Consider the following 22,329-nt stretch of genomic DNA (forward strand, 5'->3'; position numbering starts at 1 on the left):
AAGGTAAGAGGCCAAAGTTTAGACATTCATACCATCCATGCAGTCCTCAATCCAGTTCCCTGTCTGCTTTTATCATCTGCAGTCTCAAATCAGGTAGTATCAGTCTGACACTGGATTACTACCACAGTCCAGCGACTAGGATTCCCCTTATTAGAGCCATCTCTATACCAAGAATCTTCAGGAACAGGGTATGTGCATTCCTTCACTTGTGAGGAAGTCTCCATAGGAAGTTCTGGGGGGAATTAAAGATTTTATATTTTACTGGCTCCAAGACAGCATGCAATTCAGCTTCCAGTGGACTGTTGGAGAGAACACTCCCTGGCTGTAAGTAAGTATGCCATTTTTGCAATGTTGGGGCTTGTGCTATGGCAGACGCTGGTCTTCTGAATATATCATCTATCCATTGCTTTATAGGCAACCCTGTTAGGACAGTTACCAAAACAGTGGCCATTAAAAGCTCTACTTGTTGAAGGTCCTTAAATATCCCTAATACTTGTTCAAGAGTAGAAAATTGTATCTCTGTTCCCTTCCAGTTGTGACCAAAAACCCAGTGAGGTTAACTTTCCATGCTGTTCCTGCCATATTGTCGAAATCAATCCATCTAGTGTCACTTAGGTATCATCTAGGTTCATGGGGATACTAGATGAAGTCATTCCTAAGGCCTATACTTGAACAACTGATGTCTGAGCTTTATCAAAGGCAGCTATTTCTACTACTTCTTCACTTCTACTCAATGCCGGTTCCCCTTTTTACCAGATGGTATAGAGGGTGCAGACATTGTGCTAGATGTGGGATAAAGGCCTCCAATACTCAGTAGATCTAGGAACTTGAAATTGCTTCACTGTGTTACGGATAGGAAATTGTTGGATCTAGTCAATCACAGAGAGTGATAGTTGTCTTACCTGACCAGGTAACCCCTAAAAACTTTACTTCTAGCCCAGGGCCTCGTACTTTCTGTGGATTGATGGCCCATCCTAACTTGTTCAAATGAGAGCAGAGGCCATTCAAATAAGACTATAACAGAGAGAAGTCTTCAGAGTTTAGCATCACATCATAAATATAATGAAATCTTTTAACTATGGGTGGTGAGTGGGTATAAAGACAAATCATGGGCAATCACATCATGGCACATAGTGGAGCTATCCAAATAAGCTTATGGCAATACCTGGAATGTCCACTGTCAACCATCCCAAGTGAAAATGCATTGGTCTAGTGACTCAGGATGCAAAAGAATACTAAAGAAAATGTTGACTAAATCCAAAACCACATGATAAGAACCTACATCACGTACTATTTGTCCAAAGATTTGGGTGATACTAGGGACAGCAGTGTGTATATCAGGAACAAGCTTAATCATTTCTCCAAAATACATGGTCATTCTCTAGGTGCTGTCCAGTTTTTTTCACAGGCCATACAGAGCTATTATAGAAACTTTGTGCTGGCCTGATTATTTGTACTTTTTGCTAATTCCTGTATAGTGGCAGTTGTTACCTCAAATCCTCTTGGCAACTGCTGTTGCTTTATGTTTACAGCCTGGTGCAAGAGAAGAAGTAACACAGGATCCCAAATTGCATTTCTCCTTAGGATAGCTTTAGTGAAAGTAACTCAAAGGTGAAATTCTCCTGAAGAGGTTTGTAACATTTTTCTCAGGAGAATACCCATGTTTCTCAGAAAGATCCCCATGTTTTTCAGGAGAATACTCATATTTCTCAGGAATATATTCTCAGGTATTAAGAAAATAAAAACTTCGTAAGAGGAGGGTGGGCTTTTATCTTTTCCCAAGTACACTACTGTGTGCTTCGCTAATGGTTTTTCCTCTGTCACCATCTGCCAAAGTCCTAGAGTGAGGTTCTGGATTACCATGAATTAGGGTCCCTTCTGCTCCAATATCTACTAAGGCCATAGTTTTTTGCTTATTTATTTACTTATCTTTTTTTCTGTGAACAGTAAATTGTGAGCTCTATGTGGGGCTTCTGGTTGCCCCTCATGGTTCTCACATGGAAGCAACCTTGGCCCCACCTCTATTCTCTTGGACAGTGGGGTACCTAGCACTGGTAAGAAACTACCTGTGGCTTAGTTGTTTCCTCTTCTCCTCCTCTTCTTCCTCCTCCCTCTCCCAAGGAAGGCAGTGGCCTGAGCAAAAGTCAGCTCCTTCTATAAAGCCACAAGAACAGCATGTGCTTGGGAGCCTATCTTAGGCCCTAAGATTGTACCTAAGGGTTATCATGTGTGTGGTTAGACAAAAGGAAAGAATGTGAATGAGAGGCTGTGCTTGAGAAGGCTTCAGGTCATAGAGCAGTCATCATGGCAGATTTGTCTGAGATGGTGTTAGTCTGGTTTAATTTCAACAGTTTATTTTTGCTTTCTTTTCCCTTACCTGAGGAGACATATGCATAAATAAGTTGCTAAGGCTGAGGTCCAGGAGATTACTACCTATGTTTTATTTTAGGAGTTTTATAGTTTCAGGTCTCACATTTACTTCTTTTTTAAAAAAATATGTATTTTTTGTTTTTATTTTGAGAGAGAGAGAGAGAGGGTGCATGTAGGAGCAGGGGAGGGGCAAAGGGAGAAAGAGAGAATCTCAACCAGGCTCCATGCACAGCACAGAGCCCAGCTCAGGGCTTGATCCCATAACCCTGGGATCATGACCTAAGCTGACATCTAGAGTCAGACCTGCAACCAACTGAGCCACCCAAGAGTCCCTCACACTTAGGTATTCAATCCATTTTGAGTTTATTTTTGTGTGTGGTGTGATAAATTAGTCCAGTTTCACTCTTTTGCTTTAAACATGCAATCTTCATTATTTCCTCCCTTCTATTGGCTTTAGGCTTTGTCCTTCTTTTTCTAGCTCCTTTAGGTGTAATTTTAGACTGTTTATTTGAGATTTTTCTTATTTCTTGAGGTAGACCTGTATCACTACAAACTTTGCGCTTAGAGCTATTTTTGCTGTGTCCCAAAGATTTTGGACTGTCATATTTTGACTTTCATTTGTCTTCATGTACTTTTTTATTTACTTTTTTATTTTTTTTGGTTGACCTATTTATTGTTTAGTAGTATGGTATTTAGTTTTCATGTGTTTGTGTTCTTTCCATATTTTTTTCTGGCAGTAGATTAGTTGTTTCATACCACTGGGATCAGAAAAAATACTTGGTGTAATTTTAATCTTCTTAAATTTATTGAGACTTGTTTTGTGGCCTAACATGTGAGCAGAATGTGCATTCTGTTGTTTTTGGATGGAATGTTCTATATATATCTGTTAAGGTCACCCAGTCTAATGTGCTGTTTCCTTATTGATCTTCTGTTTGGGAGATCTATCTATTGATGTAAGTTAAAGTCCCCTACTATTGTTGTATTGTTGTCAATTTCTTCCTTATGTCTACTAATATTTTCTTTATGTATTTAAGTGCTTCTATGTTGGGTGCATACTTACAATTGTATGCTTTTTTCCCTTCAGCACTTCGACTATATTATGCCACTTCCTTCTGGCCTGCAAAGTGTCTGCTGAAAAAGTTGGCTAATAGCCTAATGAGGTTTCTTTGTATGTAACTGTTTTCTCTTGCTACTTTTATTTTTTTGTTTAAATTCAAGTTAGTTAACATGTAGTGTAGCCTTGGCTTCAAGAGTAGAACACAGCGATTTATCTCTTACCTATGACACCCAGTTGCTCATCCTGAAAAGTGCCCTCCTTAATGCTTATCAATACCATTTAACCCATCCCTCCCACCCCCAGAAACACTTGATTTGTTCTTTGTATTTAAGAGTCTCTTATGGTTTGCCTCCCTCTCTGTAACTTATTTTTCCTTCCCTTCCTCTGTGCTCATCTGTTAAGTTTCTCAAATTCCACATACGAGTGAAATCATATGAAATCTTTCTCTGACTTATTTCACTTAGCATAATACTCTCTAGTTCCATCCACGTTGTTGCAAATGGGAAGATTCCATTTTTTTATTGGCCAAGTAGTATTCCAGTGTGTGTGGAATACATATACATGCACACACACACACACACACACACACACACCACATCTTCTTTATACATTCATCAGTTGATGGATATTTTGACTGTTTACATAATTTGGCTATTGTTGATAGTACTGCTATAAACATTGAGGGTACATGTGTCCCTTAGAATTAGCATTTTTGTATTCTTTGGATAAATTCCTAGCGGTGCAATTGCTGGGTCGTAGGGTAGCTCTATTTTTAATTTTTTGAGGAGCCTCCATACTGTTTTCCAGTGGCTACACTATACCAGTTTTACATTCCTACCAACAGTACAAAAGGGTTCCCATTTCTCCACATCCTTACCAACACCTGTTGTTTCCTGAGTTGCTAATTTTAGCCATTCTGACAGGTATGAGATGGTATTTTAGTATGGTTTCGATTTGTGTTTCTCTGTTGATGAGTGATTTTGAGCAACTTTTCATATGTCTGTTAGCCATCTGGAAATCTTCTTTGGAAAAGTGTCTATTCATGTTATTCTGTCCATTTCTTCACTGGATTATTTGTTTTTTGGGTGCTGAGTTTGGTAAGTTCTTTATAGATTTTAGATACTAACCCTTTATCTGATATGTCATTTGTAAATATCTTCTCTCATTTCATTGGTTGCCTATTAGTTTTATTGATTGTTTCCTTTGCTGTACAGGAGCTTTTTATCTTGATGAGGTCCCAATAGTTTATTTTTGCTTCTCTTGTTATTTTTAAAATTCTATCTTTATCATTACATCATACCCTTTTAATTATTATATATCTTAGTGTGTAACTCCTTGGATCATTTTGTTAGGGGTTCTTGGTGATTCCTAGATGTTGATGTCCATTTGTTTCCCCAGGTTAAGGAAGTTTTCAGCTTCGTTTCTTCAAATAAGTTTTCTCCCTCATTCTCTTTTCTCCTGTTAGGATCCCTATAATGCAAATGTTAATATGTTTGATGATACCACTATGTTCCCTTAACCCGTTTTCTTTTTTTTGTTCTTGGTTGCTTTCTATCACTCTGTTTTCTAGATCACTGATCGATTCTTCTGCATCCTCCACTCTGCTCTTGATTCTGTCTACTGTATTTTTTATTTTAATTACTGAATTCTTCAGCTCTGACTGGTTCTGTTTTTTAAAAAAAATGTCTTTTAATGTTTTATTTTATTTTATTTTATTTTATTTTATTTTATTTTATTTTATTTTATTTTATTTTATTTTATTTTTGAGAGAGAGACAGACAGAGTGTGAGTGGGTTAGGGGCAGAGAGAGAGGGAGACACAGAATCCAAAGCAGGCTCCAGGCTCTGACCTTTCAGTACAGAGCCCAATGCAGGTCTCAAACTCACGAACTGTGAGATCATGAACTGAGCCAAAGTCAGATGCTTTACCGACTGGGCCACCCAGGTGCCCCTGACTGGTTCTTTTTAATATTTTCTATCATTTGTTGAATTTTTCACTGGGATCATCTACTTTTTTTTCAGTCCACTGAATATTTTTATGACTATTTGAATTCTTTATCAGGCATATTGCTGATCTCCATTTCATTAAGTTTTTTTACTGGTATTTTGTTCTGTTCTTTCATTTGGAACATATTCCTCTGTTCCTCATTTTGTCTACTTCTCTGTGTTTTTTCTATGCATTAGTTAGGCCAGCCACATCTCCTGGTCTTGAAAGTAGTGGCTTTGTTTAGAAGAGGTCCTATTGTGCCTTGTAGCATAGTATCTCCTGGTCTTCAAAATCAGCTGCTCCTGGAGTGTGTCCTGGGTAGGTTGCATGTGCCCTGCTGTTGTGGCTGACTTGTGATTACCTTCAGCCACACCAACTACAGTGATACTTTTTGCCAGCTATGGGCACACTGGGAAGGGTTTGGTCCCTGTGCTGTTGAGAGGATACTCTGAGGCTACCAGAGGCTATCTGGAGGGTGAGGTTAGCAGCATAGATATCTGCCATCAGCCTCTCTGCCACAGCTGCAGAAATACTTAAAGATAGGGCTTGTTCCCTGTACAATCAGATAAGAAGTCAGGCTGCTGAAACCGTAGATGTGCTGATGTGTGAAATTATTTCCTCCTTTCCCGAGGGCAGGAGTCACTTTGGAGTGGTGCTGGTCTCAGCTGGGACTGCCAGCAGTGTGTGGTGGGGCAAGAGACACTTGGGAGGGATGTATGTCTACACAGGAGGGTTGGATGGGATGAGTCCACAGGGCAACTCTGAGGTAAGGCATGTGGTATTAGCAAAGTAGATGGAGACAGAGTGTTAGCACTGGCTCCTGCAAGTATCCAGAGGGCAAAAGAAATGGTGTTCACCAGAACTTTTATGTCCAGAGAAATCTCCTGAAGATCCCTGTCCCTCCACACTTTCTAAGATTAGTCAATAAATCTTTTCAATGTATATCCCAGGTACTTTTCAAACTGGTACTTCTGTGCTGTGTCTTGGGCCAAGTCATTTTGTATTCTGGCTCTTTAAGGGTGGGACATAATTTCCTATGGCCCTCTCCCTACATCAAGCCCACTGATTTTTAGAGTTCCCAGAGTTATGCCTCATTGATTTTTAAATCTCCCAAAGTTAAGTCCCACTGTTTTTCAAAGCCAGATATTATGGGGTATCATCTTTCCAGTGTGGGTCCCCAGTGTGGGGGATGCCTGGTGTGGGGTCTGATCCTTTCACTTAGTGATTGTGATGCGCTGCTGTTTGTGGTTAGTACCACTGGGGCATTAGTTCCCAACCATGTCTCTGCCCTTCCTATTGTTTTTGACATGGCCTCCTCTTTATAATGAACTGTGGAAGGACTGTTGTGCTAGTCTTCAGGTCATTTTTGGAGTTAGTTTCACACGTGTAGTTATTATCTCACGGTGTCTAGAGGACAAAATGAGCTCAGGATCCTCCTACTCTGCCATCTTCCTCCTATATCTGGAAGGAATATTGCTGCTTTTTATTCTTTTCTGCATTATCTAGTTTATCAGCAATGAGTGTACACTTTGTCAATAAGCAAAAATATATATTTATACATATGTGTGTGTGCGAGTATATGAGAGTGTGTGTATACCATATTTTCTTTATTCATCCATCTAATGATGGACACTTGAGTCATTTCCATGTCTTGGTTCTTGTAAACAATGCTGCAGTAAATATGAGGTGCAGACACCTTTCTGAGTTAGTGTTTTCATTTCCTTCAGGTAAATACCCAAAACTGGGATTGGTAGGTCATATAGTACTTTATTTCTAATTTGGGGAGGAATCTCTATACTGTTTTCCCTAGTGGCTGCACCGATTTACAATCCCACCAAAATGCACAAGGGTTCCCTTTTTTCCACAATCTTCACCAACACTTATTAACTCTTTATGGGAATAGACATTGTAATAGGTGTGAAGTGATACCTCTGTGGTGTTTATTTGCATGTCTCTGATGACTAGTGATGTTGAACACTTTTTCATGTACATGTTGGCCATCTGTGTGTCTTAGGAAAAGTGTCTATTCAGATCCTTGGCCCATCATTTTTTTAAGTTTTTATTTTAATTCTAGTTAGTTAATATACAGTGTTATTAATTTCAGGTGTACAATATTATAATTAAACATATCCATATATCATCCAGTGCTTATCATGGCAAGGACACTCCTTAATCCCCATCACCTATTTAACTCATCCCCCTTTCCCCTCTGCTAACCATCAGTTTGTTCTCTATTGTTGAGTCTATTTCTTGATTTGTCTTGCTCTCTCTTTTTCCCTTTGTCCATTTGTTTTGTTTCTGAAATTCCACATATGAGTGAAATCATATGGTATTTGTCTTCCTCTGACTGGCTTATTTCATTTAGCATTATACCCTCTAGCTTCATCCATGTCATTGCAAATGGCAAGATTTCATTCTTTTTTATAGCTGAATGATATTCCATTGTGAATACATATACATGCACACGTACACACATGTATATATATATATATATACACACACACACACATTGTATATGTACAAATGTACACAAATATATATGTGTGTGTATGTATATATATCACATCGTCTTCATCCATTCATCAATTGATGGACCTTTGGGAGGCTTCCACATCTTAGCCACTGTAACTTATGCTGCTATAAACACAGGGATGCATGTGTCCCTTTGAATTAGTGTTTTGTATTCTTTGGGTAAATACTCACTAGTGCAATTGGTGGATCATAGTGTAGCTCTATTTTTAAGTTTTCGAGGAACTTCCATAGTTTTCCAGAGTGGCTACACTACTTCACATTCCCACCAACAGTGTACAAGTGTTCTTTTTTCTTTTTTCTTTTTTTCTTCTTTATTTTTTTAAATGTGAAATTTATTGTCAAATTGGTTTCCATACAACACCCAGTGCTCATCCCAACAAGTGCCCTCCTCAGTGTCCATCTCCCACTCTCCTCTCCCTCCCACCCCCCATCAACCCTCAGTTCTCAGTTTTTAAGAGTCTCTTATGCTTTGGCTCCCTCCCTCTCTAACCATTTTTTTTCCTTCCCCTCCCCCAAGGCCTTCTGTTAAGTTTCTCACGATCCACTTAAGAGTGAAAACATATGGTATCTGTCTTTCTCTGTATGGCTTATTTCACTTAGCATCACACTCTCCAGTTCCATCCACATTGCTACAAAAGGCCATATTTCATTCTTTCCCATTGCCATGTAGTATTCCATTGTGTATATGAACCACAATTTCTTTATCCATTCATCAATTGATGGACATTTAGGCTCTTTCCATAATTTGGCTATTGTTGAAAGTGCTGCTATAAACATTGGGGTACAAGTGCCCCTATGCATCAGTACTCCTGTATCCCTTGGGTAAATTCCTAGCAGTGCTATTGCTGGGTCATAGGGTAGGTCTATTTTTAATTTTTTGAGGAACCTCCACACTGTTTTCCAGAGTGGCTGCACCAATTTGCATTCCCACTAACAGTGCAAGAGGTTTCCCATTTATCACATCCTCTCCAGCATCTATAGTCTCCTGATTTGTTCATTTTGGCCACTCTGAGTGGCATGAGGTGATATCTGAGTGTGGTTTTGATTTGTATTTCTCTGATGAGGAGCGACATTGAGCATCTTTTCATGTGCCTGTTGGCCATCTGGATGTCTTCTTTAGAGAAGTGTCCATTCATGTTTTCTGCCCATTTCTTCACTGGTTTATTATTATTATTTTTTGGGGTGTGGAGTTTGGTGAGTTCTTTGTAGATTTTCGATAATAGCCCTTTTTTTTTTTAATTTTTTTTAACGTTTATTTATTTTTGAGACAGAGAGAGACAGAGCATGAACGGGGGAGACACAGAATCAGAAGCAGGCTCCAGGCTCCGAGCCATCAGCCCAGAGCCCGACGCGGGGCTCCAACTCATGAACCGCGAGATCATGACCCGAGCTGAAGTCGGACACCCAACTGACTGAGCCACCCAGGCGCCCCTCGATACTAGCCCTTTATCTGATATGTCATTCGCAAATAACTTTCCCATTCTATTGGTTGCCTTTTAGTTTTGTTGATTTTTCCTTTGCAGTGCAGAAACTCCTTTTTTCATGAGGTCCCAATAATTCATTTTTGCTTTTAATTCCCTTGCATTTAGAGATGTGTCAAGTAAGAAATTGCTGCGGCTGAGGTCAGAGAGGTTTTGTCCTGCTTTCTCCTCTAGGGTTTTGATGGTTTCCTGTCTCACATTCAGGTCCTTTATCCATTTTGAGTTTATTTTTGTGAATGGTGTAAGAAGGTGGTCTAGTTTTATTCTTCTGCTTGTTGCTGTCCAGTTCTCCCACCACCATTTGTTAAAGAGACTATCTTTTTTCCATTGGATATTCTTTCCTGCTTTCAAAGATTAGTTGGCCATAACAAGTGTTCTTTTTTCTCCACATCCTTGCCAACACTTGTTGTTTCTTGTGTTGTTGATTTTAGCTATTCTGACAGGTGTGAGGTAATATCGCATTGCAGTTTTGATTTGCATTTCCCTGATGGTAAGTGATGGTGAGCATATTTTCATGTGTCTGTTGCCCATCATATGTCTTCTTTGGAAAAATATCTGTTCATGTCTCTTTTTTGGAGAAATGTCAGTTCGTGTCTTCTGCCCATTTTTAATTGGATTGTTTGTTTTTTGGGTGTTGAGTTTTAGAAATTATATATTTTGGATACTAATCCTTTATTGGATATGCCATTTGTAAATATTTTCTCCCATTCTGTAGGTTGATTTTTAGTTTTGTTGTTTGTTTCCTTTGCTGTGCAGAACCTTTTTATTTTGATAGTTTATTTTATTTGATAGTTTATTTTTGCTTTTTTTCCCTTGCCTCAGAAGACCTATCTAGAACAAAGTTGCCAAGTCCAATGTCAAAGAAGTTACTACCTGTGTTCCCTTCTAGGATTGTAATGGTTTCAGGCCTCACATTTGGGTCTTTGATCCATTTTCTTTCTTTTGCCTGTTGCTGTCCAGTTTCCCCAACACCATCTGTTGAAAATACTTTTTCCCATTGGATATTCTTTCCTGCTTTGTTGAAGATATTGACCATTTAGTTGAAAGTTTATTTCTAGGCTTTCTATTCTGTTCCATTGATGTTTGCGTCTATTTTTGTCTCAGTACCATACTGTTTTGATTTTTACAACTTTGTAATATAATTTGAAGTCCAGAATTGTGTTGCCTCCAGCTTTGCTTTTCTTTTTCAAGATTGCTTTGGCCGGTCGGGGTCTTTTATGGTTCCATACAAATTTTAGTATTGTTTGTTCTAGTTCTGTGAAAAATGCCGTTAGCATTTTGATAGGAGTTGCATTAAATGTGTAGATTGCTTTGGGTCATATAGATATTTTAACAATATTTGTTTTTCCAATCAGTATGGAATAACTTTCCATTTCTTTGTGTCATCTACAATTTCTTTCATCAGTGTTTTACAATTTGCCAAGTATAAGTCTTTTACTTCCTTGATTAGGTTTATTTCTAGGTATCTTATTATTTTTTATGCAATTATAAATCATATTGTTTTCTTAATTTCTCTTTCTCTACTTCATTTGTAGTGTATAGAAGTGCAACATATTTCTGTACATTGATTTTGTATTTTACAACTTTATTGAATTCATTTATCAGTTCTAGCAGTTTTTTAGTGCAATCTTTTGGATTTTCTATATAGAGTATCATGTCATCTGCAAATAGAAAAGTTTTACTTCTTCCTTACCAATTTGGATGCCTTTTCTTTCTTTTGTTGTCTGCTGCAGCTAGGACTTCCCATACTATGTTGAATAAAAGTGGTGAGAGTGGACAAGCCTTATCGTGTTCCTGACCCTAGGGGAAAAGCACTCAGCTGTTCCCCATGAACAGTGACATTAGCTGTGGGTTTTTAATATATTGTCTTCATTATGTTGAGATGTGTTCCCTCTAAACCTACTTTGTCAAGAGTTTTTATCATAAATGTATGTTGTGCTATGTCGTGTTTTCTCTGCATCTATTGAAATGATCATGTGATTCTTATCCTTTCTCTTATTGATGTGATGTATCATGTTGATTAATTTGCAAATATTGAAGCACACTTGAAATTCAGGAATAAATCTTACTTGATTGTGGTGAATGATTTTTTAAATATATAGTTGAATTTGATTTACTAGTATTTTGTTGAGGATTTTTGCATCTCTGTCCATCAGAGATAATGACCTGTAGTTCTCTTTTTTAGTGGTGTCTTTATCTTGCTTTGGTATCAGGGTAATGCAGGCCTCATAGAATGAATTTGGAAGTTTTCCTTCCTCTTATACTGTTTGGGATACCTTGAGAAAAATAGGCATTAACTCTTCTTTAAATATTTGGTGGAACTTGCCTGTGAAGCTGTCTGACCCTGGACTTGTGTTTGTTGGGATTTTGATTACTGATTCAATTTTTTTGTTGGTTATTGTTCTGTTCACATTTTCTATTTCTTCCTCCTCCAATTTTGGTAGTTTATATGTTTCTAGGAATTTATCTATTTCTTCTAGGTTGCCCAATTGACATAAAGTTTTGCATAATATTCTCTTACAATTGTTTGTATTTACATGGTATTGGTTTTTTTTTTTTTCTCCTCTCCCATTTGTAATTTTATTTATTTGAGTTCTTTATCTTATTGATAAGTCTGTGGAGGTTTATCAGTTTTGTTAATTATTTTTAAGGGACCAGCTCCTGGTTTCATTGATCTGTTCTATTGCTTTTTAAGTTTCTATATCATTTATTTCTGCTCTTTTATTATTTCCTCCCTTCTGTTGGTTCTAGGTTGTGATTGTTGTTCTCTTTCTGGATCCATTAAATGTAAGGTTAGGTTGCTTATTTCAGATTTTTCTTGCTCCTTGAGGTGACCTGTATTGTTATAAACTTTCCTCTTGGAACCACTTTTGCTGCATCCCAAAGGTTTTCGACCGTTGTGTTTTCATTTTCATTTATTTCCATGTACTTTTTAATTTCTTCTTTTATTTCCTGATTGAATCATTCACTGTTTACTAGCATGTTATTTAGCCTCCATGTATTTGTGATGTTTCCAGATATTTTCTTGAAGTTAACTTCTAGTTTCATAGTGCTGTTGTCAGAAAAGATGGAAGATATGATTTTAATCTTCTTGAATGTGTTGAGGCTTTTTTTGTGGATAATATGTGATCTTCTCTGGAGAATGTTCTTTGTACACTTGAAAAGAATGTGTATTCTGTTGTTTTATGATGCAGTGTTCTGAATATATCTGTTAAATTTATTTGTTCCACTGTGTCATTCAAAGTCATTGTTTCCTTGTTGATTTTTGTTTAGATGATCTGTTCATTGATGTAAGTGGAGTGTTAAAACTGCCTAATATTATTATACTATTACTTATTTCCTTTATGCTTGTTAATAACCGTTTTATGTATTTGGGTGCTCGTATGTTGGGTGTGTAAATATCTACAATTGTTATATCTTCTTGTTGGATTATCCCCTTTATTATTATATAGTGTTCTTCTTTGTCTCTAGTTATAGAGCTTGTTTTAAAGTCTGTTTTGTCTATGGCCAACCAATCTTTGACAAAGCAGGAAAGAATATCCAGTGTCTCCTCAACAAGTGGTGTTGGGAAAACTGGATGGCAACATGTAAAAGAGTGAAACTGGACCACTTTCTTCCACTGTACACAAAAATAAATTCAAAATGGATGAAAGACCTAAATGTGAGAAAGGAAATGATCAAAATCCTAGAGGAGAACACAGGCAGAATCCTCTTTGACCTTGGCTGAAGCAACGTCTTACTAGACATGTTGCTGAAGGCAAGGGAAACAAAAGCAAACATGAACTATTGGGATTTCATCAAGATAAAAAGTTTTTGCATAGTGATAGAAACAATCAACAAAACTAAAAGACAGCCTATGGAATCGGAGAAGATATTTGCAAATGACATATCTGATACAGGGTTAGTATCCAAAATCTATAAAGAAATTACCAAATCCCCAAAACAAATAACCCAGTGAAGAAATGGGCAGAAAACATGAATAGACACTTTTCCAAAGAAGATATCCAGACGGCTAACAGAACATGAAAAGAGGCTCAACATCAGTCACCATCAGAGAAATATGACATACTACCTCACACCTGTAAGAATGGCTAAAATTAACAATACAAGAAACAACAGGTGTTGCTGAGCATGCAGAGAAAGGGTAACCCTCTTGCACTGTTGGTGGGAATGCAAACTGGTGCAGCCACTATGGAGAACAGTACGGAGGTTCCTCAAGAAACTAAAAATAGAACCACCCTATGATCTAGCAATTGCAGTATTAGGTATTTACCCAAAGGATTAAAAAATGCATATTCGAAGGGGTACATGCACCCCAATGTTTATAGTAGCATTATCAACAATAACCAAACTATGGAGGGAACCCAAATGTCCATTGACTGAAGAATGGATAAGGAAGACGTGGTGTGTGTGTGTGTGTGTGTGTACGTATGTATTATACAATATATAATGGAATATTACTCAGCCAACAAAAAGAATGAAGTCTTGTCATTTGCAATGATGTGGATAGAGCTAGTATGTATTAGGCTAAGCAAAATAAGTCAATCAGAGAAAGACAAATACCATATAATTTCCCTCATGTGTGGAATTTAAGAAATGAAACAGATGAATGTATGGGAAGGGAGGGGGGAAAGAGAAGAGAGGGAAACAAATGACAAGAGACTTTTAACGATAGAGAACAAACTGAGCATTGATGGAGAGAGTGGGTGGATGATGAACTAGATGGGTGATAGGTATTAAGAAGGGCACTTGTGATGGGCACTGGCTGTTGTACATAAGTGAATCATTGAATTCCACTCCTAAGACCAATATTGCACTGTATGTTAACTAACTAAAACTTTTTAAAAAGTCTATTTGCCTGATATAAGCATTGCTACTCCAGCTTTCTTTTGACATCCATTTACATAACATATTTTCTATCCACTCACTTTCAATCTGCAAGTGGCTTTAGGTGTAAAACGAGTCTCTTGGAGGCAGCATATAGATGAGTCTTGTTGTTTTTATCCACTCTGTCACCCTATGGCTTTTGATTGGAGCATTTGGTCCATTTACATTCAAAGTAATTATTGATAGGTATGCATTTATTGTAATTTTGTTATTTTTATTTAGTGGTTGTTTCCAAAGATTTTCTCTGATCCTTTCTTGTCTTTCTCTCCTTCATGGTTTGCTGATTTTTTTAGTGATATATTTGGGTTTCTTTCTCTTTATTCTTCATATATTTATTAGTGGTTTTTGATCCATGGTTACCATTAGGTTTGTCTATAACCTCTCCTGCATATAGCAGTCTATATTAAGTTCATGGTCATTTACATTTGAACCTATTCTTTTTCTCTTCCTCACATTTTAGGTAAATGTCATATTTTCACATCCTTTTGTTTTGTTAGTTCTGTGACTTATTTTTTATAGAAATATTCATTTTTATTACTTTTGTGTTTCCTATCTTTATACTATCACTTTTGGTCTCTCCTTTCCACTTAAAGTGTCCTCTTTAATATTTCTTGCCAGGCTGATTTAGTGGTCATGAGATTTAGTTTTTATTTTCTAAGTAACTCTTTATCTCTTTCTATTCTGGATGATAGCCTTGCTGGATAGAATATTCTTAGCTGCATATGTTTCCCACTCAGCACTTTGAACATATTATGCCACTCCCTTCTCATTTGGAAAGTTTCTGCTGAAAAATTATTTGCTACACCTATGGGTTTTCCTCTGTGTGTTACTATCTTCTTTTGTCTTGCTGCTTAAAAGTGTTTTTAATCACTAAAATTTAATCACTAAAATTTAATCACAAAATTTTGCAAATTTAGTTACAATATGTCTTTGTGTGGATCTGCTTTTGTTAATTTCTGATGGAGGTTCTCTGTGTCTCCTGAATCTGGACATCTGTTTCCTTCTCCAGATTTGGGAAGTTTTCAGCTATTATTTCTTCAAATAACTTTTCTGCCCCCCCCACCCCCACCCTTTCTGTCTCTTCTTATCTTGGGACTCCTGTAATATGAATGTTATTATGTTTGATGGAGTCACTGAGTTCCCTAAGTCTATTCTTGTTTTGCAGAATTCTTTATTTTGTTCATCTTGATTACTTTGCATCACTCTGTCTTCTATATCATTAATTTGTTCCTCTACTTCTTCCTGTTCATTTTGTCAAGCGTGTTTCTCTTTTTATTTATTGAGTCCCTTATCTCTGCTGAGTTGTTCCTTATCTGTATATTAAGGGTCTCACTGATGTCTTCCACTCTTTTCTCAAGTCCAGTTAGTATCCTTATGATCATTGATTTAAATTCTCTATAATGCATATTACTTATATCTGTTTTGCTTAAATCTCTGGCCGTGGCCTTGTCATATTCTTTCATTTGGGGTAAATTTCTCTGTCTCCTCATTTTGTCTGCCTCTCTGTGTCTGTTTCTGTGTGTTAAGAAAGTCAGCTATGTCTTCTGCTCTTGGAAGTAGCTATTTTCTGAAGAAGAGGTCCTGGAGTGCTCTGCAATGCAGTGTCCCCTGTACACCAGAACCTGGCCCTTCAAGAAAGTATTCTATGTGTGTTGCTTATGCCCTACTGTTGTGTCTGAGTCACTTTTCCTTTCAGTGTAGTCATCTGCACCGACGCTCTGCCTGTTATCAGCGGTGCTTACTCTCTGGTGTTAGTGGGATGTAAACAGGCTAGCTCTGAGGGGCAGCTTGGGAGTGGGGCAGCAATATTAGCAAATTTTGTCCTGGGCCACTAGTCATATACCAGACCTCTGAAGTGCTGTGGTACCTGGGGGCTGTGTACCATTGTGGCCAGGGCATGAGGGCACAGCGTGCAGTGATGGCTGGGCTCAACTGGGCCTGGTGTACCACAGTGGCTGGGACCAAGTGGCTGGGTGTGGCACCATGCCTGGCTACAGCATGAATCAGCAGCTGTGCATCTGGCCTCTGGGCATGGTGCATGGCAGTAGTGACTCAGCACAGTGAGTGGCCTGGGTGCTGCACAGTGGCTGGACAGTGCTGGCGGCTGTGTACCAGATGGCTGTGTAGGGCAATCCTTCATGGTTTTAGCAAAATTTGCCCTGAGCCCAGGGCAATCCACAGTTCTGAAGAACTAAAGTACATTTAAACTAGATGGAGATTATTTCAATTCAGGTGGTGGTTTGAGTACAAACCTTTATTATTTCTCCTCAGACTCCATTAAAATGATGGTAAGGAATTTTTTTTTAATTTTTTTTAACATTTTTATTTATTTTTGAGACAGGGAGAGACAGAGCATGAACAGGGGAGGGTCAGAGAGAGGGAGACACAGAATCTGAAACAGGCTCCAGGCTCTGAGCTGTCAGCACAGAACCCGACGTGGGGCTCGAACCCATGGACTGCGAGATCATGACCTGAGACGAAGTCGGCCGCTTAACTGACTGAGCCACCCAGGCGCCCCAGGAATTTTTTAAAAGCTATAAACCTACAAAAATTCAGGGGCATCACAAAGCAAATGTTAAATGACAATCTAAGTCAAAGAAATCAAATACTAAAATAAGTACAGAAGTAGGTGACTGAACAGCAGACCACATAGAACTTCCAGATTCAAAACTCAAAAGTGATGGGTGGGGCAGAAATCGATGGGACTGACTGAAGATTCAGATGCAGATAATATCGCTCCATATGCCCACCCCTTCTCCTTCATCATCTTCAAAGCCAGATAGGCATTAATTCCTTGGTCAAAAATTTGCATGGAGGGTTTCTTTTCCTTAAGAAATAGAACAAACTGGGGCACCGGAGTGGCCCAATCAGTTAAGCCTCCAGCTCTTGGTTTTGGTTTAGGTCATGATCTCACAGTTTGAGCCCCATGACAGGCTCACCCTGACAGTGTGGAGCCTGCTTGGGGTTCTCTCCCTTTTCCCCCCTCTCTCTGCCCCTCCACCTGCTTGTGCTTTCTCTCTCTCTCTATCTCTCTCTCTCAAAGTAAACAAATAAACTTTTTTAAAAAAAAAAAGAAGAAATAGAACAAACTGACAGGGATAAACTAAGATGACTAGTGTTGCTTTGGTGTCCCTAAGTAAAGTCCTCATTCTGGCATTTGGGCACCCCAAGCTCTCTGCAACTTACTCTAAAGTGAAGCCAATGTAAAGGCTGTTTGATCTCTGTTCACTTCCTAGGTGAAAGGACCCTGGAACAGGACAGTCACCCACATCACAAAAGAGAAAGTGGAACCCAGATATTCTGAGTATGCAGCTGCTTCTTAGCTGAGCAGCTGTTTTCCCCTGTATTCATTAAATGACAGGAAAATGAATTAGCCAGACATCAACATGTAGAGTCAGGGAAGAAAAAACACTATCAAATGTAATGAAAAGAAAGTAAAGAAATCACATATATGAGGTGAGAACAATGGAATATCTGAACGGCACTTCCAAGCATTAGCAAGATGAAAGAAAATGCATACACATTTTGCAAGACTGATACAGAAATACAGTCCTATCTGTATGAATATATATATATATGTATATATATATATATATCCATATTCATATATAGTGAAATGGAATATAGCAGGCAAAAGACAAAAACTCAACATAGCAAAAAAAAAGCAACTCAGAACATTCCCATCTAGTGCTTATCAAGAGATGGCAGACTGAGGTGAATAAACTTAGAAACAGATCAATGTATAATGAAAATTTACTTTGTAATACAATCAGTAGTTTGGATTCAGTAAATAATATCGTGACAAGTAGTTTTCCATGTAGAAAAAAATAAAGTCAGATTACAAAACTCATGGCTTTACAGAGCTAAAGAAACCAAATAAATAGAAATAAAATAAAATGAAATAAAATTATTGAAACATATTTTTATAATTTTGAGTTATGGGCAGTCTTCTGATGAAAATAGAAACCTCCAAACATCTGTGAAGGAAAAGACAGATGGATTTGAATATTCAAAAATTTGTGAACAATGAAAGACAGCATAATTACATTTATAAGTTTTAAAAAATAATTGATTTAACAGGAAAGCCAAGAGAAAGGGTGAATAGTCAGCATCTGACATTCAGAATAGGATTTTGCTATAAGATATCAGCATAGCAAGAGGCAGAAACTGGAGAATGACCATAGCATTTTCACCTTAGAGAGGTCTTAGCCAGACAGGAGGATAAGCAGAAAAATCTCACAGCTTTCAGTCCTGAGGGATCATGGGAAGAGAACGTGGGCAACATGGCAGGAGAGTAGATAATGAAACACATGTTCTAAGAGAGGAGGGTCATGGAAGATCATTTGAGGGGAACACCAGAGGCAGAAGGGCTCCTTTATCCTGTATATGAGTCTTGGAGGAGACAGCTGTGCAGAGGTCCTGTGCACTTGTTGGTGATGGCCAATAAGGTTAGGAGAGAGTGAGAAGTAAGGAGAGGGTTCTGTGTTTCTGAGTGTCTGAGATTCTTCAAGTGGATACACTGAGCTGAAAGCCATGGAACCCATTATAAGGAGGGTGAGTTGAACCTTGCCCCAAACCCTAACTGTTGGTCGTGTGGGCTGGAGGGCAGGATAAAACATGTGGCAGATGCCCAGTGGAGTTTGCAGTTCTCGTAAGCTAGGGGAAGCCAAGACAGTGGTAGTAGCAGGTGGGGGAGGAGGGTCCTGCTATGGTTCTTTCTAAACTGAGAATAAATCAACCTTGGTGTCACCAGCTGAAGATGCCAAACGTAGATGCTTATGGAACACATGGGGCTTGGATGGGCCAACTGTAACCCAGTGAGTGCCAAGCCAGCCATTCTGCAGATGTATATTCCTTGGGACCATTTCACTCTGTCCCCTGAGCTCACATTAGTGCATCCCCTAGAATATACTCCTATCTTAGGAGAAGGAGGAGTAAAGGTAGAGAGAGTGGTGGCAGGGCACATGGAAGACTGACCAATTAGCTCCTAAAAGTGAGCATTTCCTAAAATGACTGCTTAAATTGTTAAATGAGATTAAGAGGTAAATTGGTCTGACAGTTAGTTATCTCTCCTCTTTAGCAAGTAGGGCTCATGAAGGTGATGGACAGTAGACAAAATAAAGAAACTACATTCTCTGTGCATATCAAAGGTTGTGATTCCTTTACATCAGCAGTATATTAGAAAGAGATCATTTCAAAAATATAACAAAGAATTCATGTTTTTAATAAGAAAAAGACATAACAGTAGGAAAACTAGCAAAAGATTGGAAAAGGCAATTCACAGAAGATAATAAAATGGTCCATACCTATATGAGAAAAGAGGTGCTCAACATTTCTTAAGTAACTATAAAGTAAAACAATAAAGAGGCATTTTTTTTGGTCAGTATATTGGAAAACAAGAAAAAGGCTGATCATCTTCTGGAATATTTGCTAACATAAATGTTTGCTAAGGTTTTTTTCTTAATGTTTATTCATTTTTGAGAGAGAGCACGAGGCAGAGCACCAGTGGGGGAGGGGCAGAGAGAGAACAGGAGACACAGAATCTGAAGCTGGCTCCAGGCTCTGAGCTATCAGTACAGAGCCCAATGTGGGGCTCGGACTCACGAGCCTTGAGATCACGACCTGAGCTGAAGTTGGACGCCTAACCAACTGAGCCAACCAGGTGCCCCTGTTAAGGTTTTTAATACTCTGGTTGACTAGAGGATTGAAAATCCATGTGAATTCTATTTAAGGTCATTGGTGAGGTCAACATACAGTCCTCCAGAAGAGATTCAGGAAGCCCAGAATCCAGTGGCATTTCTAAAACAGATTTCTTCAGTGCTTTAGGTGTAGACTTTCAGTGCCTTATTCTCCATATAAAACTTAAGGAGGATGAGACCTAGTTTTTCTGTGTATCACTGAAAGGGGATCAAGATTAATGGCCTAACATAGAAAATGTTTTCAGCTCCTTGAAAGACTGGGCACATTATTCAATGTCTGAATCTATATATCCGGTAAAAACCAGTCTAACTCACTTAACTTAAAGAATGCTCTCTTAAAACCATTCAATTTTAGAACTGAGTGTTTAAACCTGATCTCAGTTTTTCAAAGTGCCCTTCAGACGGATTGTGTTAACTCACGCTTAGGAAATGGGTTGAATCTTAGAGTGTATAGATTTAGAAGCCACATAAAATATTAACCAAAGTACACAACTATTGTACTTGTCTCACATGTGAACACACCCTGTCCTTACCCTAAGGCTACTCTGTAGTTTCTTTAAGTTAGCAATGAAACATTACAAAAAATGTTTTGTTGCTCCAATTTTTAAGCTTTCCCAGTGCTAACACATGTTATTTTTCTGAAGTATGCTAAAATCAAATTTCTCAGGTCTCATGCTGCCTTCTTTAGCAGCATTTGAGGAAGGATCTTTTGTACATCTGTGAAAGATGAGAAATAATTCAGATCACAAGTCATGTTTTTTTCTTCTTAAAATTTAAACCACGTACAACTTTGGTGCGAATTGTGTTGGATAAGTTCATCTAAATTACACTAACCAATATGAGTGTATTCCTGTAAGAATAGTTGTGTTAAAATAAACTATATTAAAAAGCAAAAAGAAAGAGCTCACCTAGAATCCATCCTGAGCAGTGGACCTCTGTCCTAATCCTCTTTATAAAAATACTAAACATAAAAATATCCTTTGTGTGTGAACTGTTACACTTCATTTATTTCACCCTCAAGATTCCAATTCCACTTTATAGATGAGATGCCTGAGGTTTGGACAGATTACGTAACTTGGCCAAGGTCTGAGATGCTAGAGACCACAGGTTGAAAAACCCTCCTCTACTCTGCCACTTCCTTCTGGAAACAGAGAAGCTACATTTTAATCTATTTTAAATACTGAGCTTTTGTTCCTGATTCTGTTAAACGCTTTCCACATAGCCCTTAGGTAGCTAATTTAAATGCAGTTCTAAAAGTGTTACTTCTCTGCTTGAAACCACAGCATAGCTTCCCCTCAGGGTCCCCCAGACCAGCAACATCAGCATCCCTTGGGAATTGCTAGAAATGCAAGTTCTCAGGCTCTACCTTAGACCTACTAACTCAGAAATAGAGGATGAGTCCAAGAAATCGGGATATAAACAAACTCTCTGGGTAATCTAATGCTGCATGCTGGAGCTTGAGTTTTAGATGACACTCAAGACCCATGTGTGATTAGGCTAACTTCCCTAGTTTATCTTGCCATTCATTGCTTCTCTCATCAAACTGCATTTTTTTAAATGTTTATTTATTTTTGAGAGACAGAGACAGAATGCAAGTGGGTGAGTGGCAGAGGGAAAGGGAGACAGAATCTGAAGCAGGCTCCAGGCTCTGAGCTGTCAGCACAGAGCCAGAGGCGGGGCTTGAGCTCAAGAACCATGAGATAATGACCTGATCTAAAGGCAGACACTTACACGAACTGAGTCAACCAGTTGCCCCAAACTGCATTTTTGTGTCCACTAAATATAACACAGTTTTTTTCTGTCCAAGAACAGTGTCACCTGGTGGTAAAGCACAAGGAATCTTGAACCAGACTGCCTAGCCTTGAAAGCTACCTATGTCGTTTACTTGTAGTGTGTGTGACCTCAGTCCAGTTACCTAAGCTGAGTCTTAGTTTCCCCATTTTAGTATAAAATGGGGATGAAGGTATTAATAGTATCTATTTCATTTGTTGTCGTAAGGATTAGGTGAATCAGTATATGTGGAGCACTTAGAATAGTGTCTAGCACATAGTAGGTATTCTAGAAATACATTGCCATATTTGTTTGTTGAATTAGTTTCCTGTAGTTCTTGTAACAAATGACCACAAACTTAGTGCCTTGTAAACAACAGAAATTTATCTTGCTCAGTTCTGGAGGCCAGAAGTTCAGCATCAGTTTTGCTAGGCTGAAATGAAAGTGTCAGCAAGGCAGCAGCCCCTCCAGGGGCTCTGGGGGAGAATCCATTCCTGGTCTCTTTCAGCTTCTAGTAGCAGCCTGCATTCCTTCACTACGGTCACAT

The 22,329-nt window shown here is 38.4% G+C and overlaps 1 long non-coding RNA gene across 1 annotated transcript; it reads right to left on the reverse strand.

Moving 5' to 3' along the window:
• Nucleotides 1-2,835: 2,835 nt before the first annotated feature.
• Nucleotides 2,836-12,380, reverse strand: LOC123609738. Its single transcript, XR_006717944.1, has 2 exons — nucleotides 12,262-12,380; nucleotides 2,836-2,908 (listed from the first exon to the last, which is right to left on the reverse strand). It is a non-coding gene; the product is annotated as an uncharacterized LOC123609738 (long non-coding RNA).
• Nucleotides 12,381-22,329: the final 9,949 nt, after the last annotated feature.

The sequence above is a fragment of the Leopardus geoffroyi genome, chromosome B2 (genome assembly GCF_018350155.1).
Source record: "Leopardus geoffroyi isolate Oge1 chromosome B2, O.geoffroyi_Oge1_pat1.0, whole genome shotgun sequence".
NCBI classification, from domain to species: Eukaryota; Metazoa; Chordata; class Mammalia; order Carnivora; family Felidae; genus Leopardus; species Leopardus geoffroyi.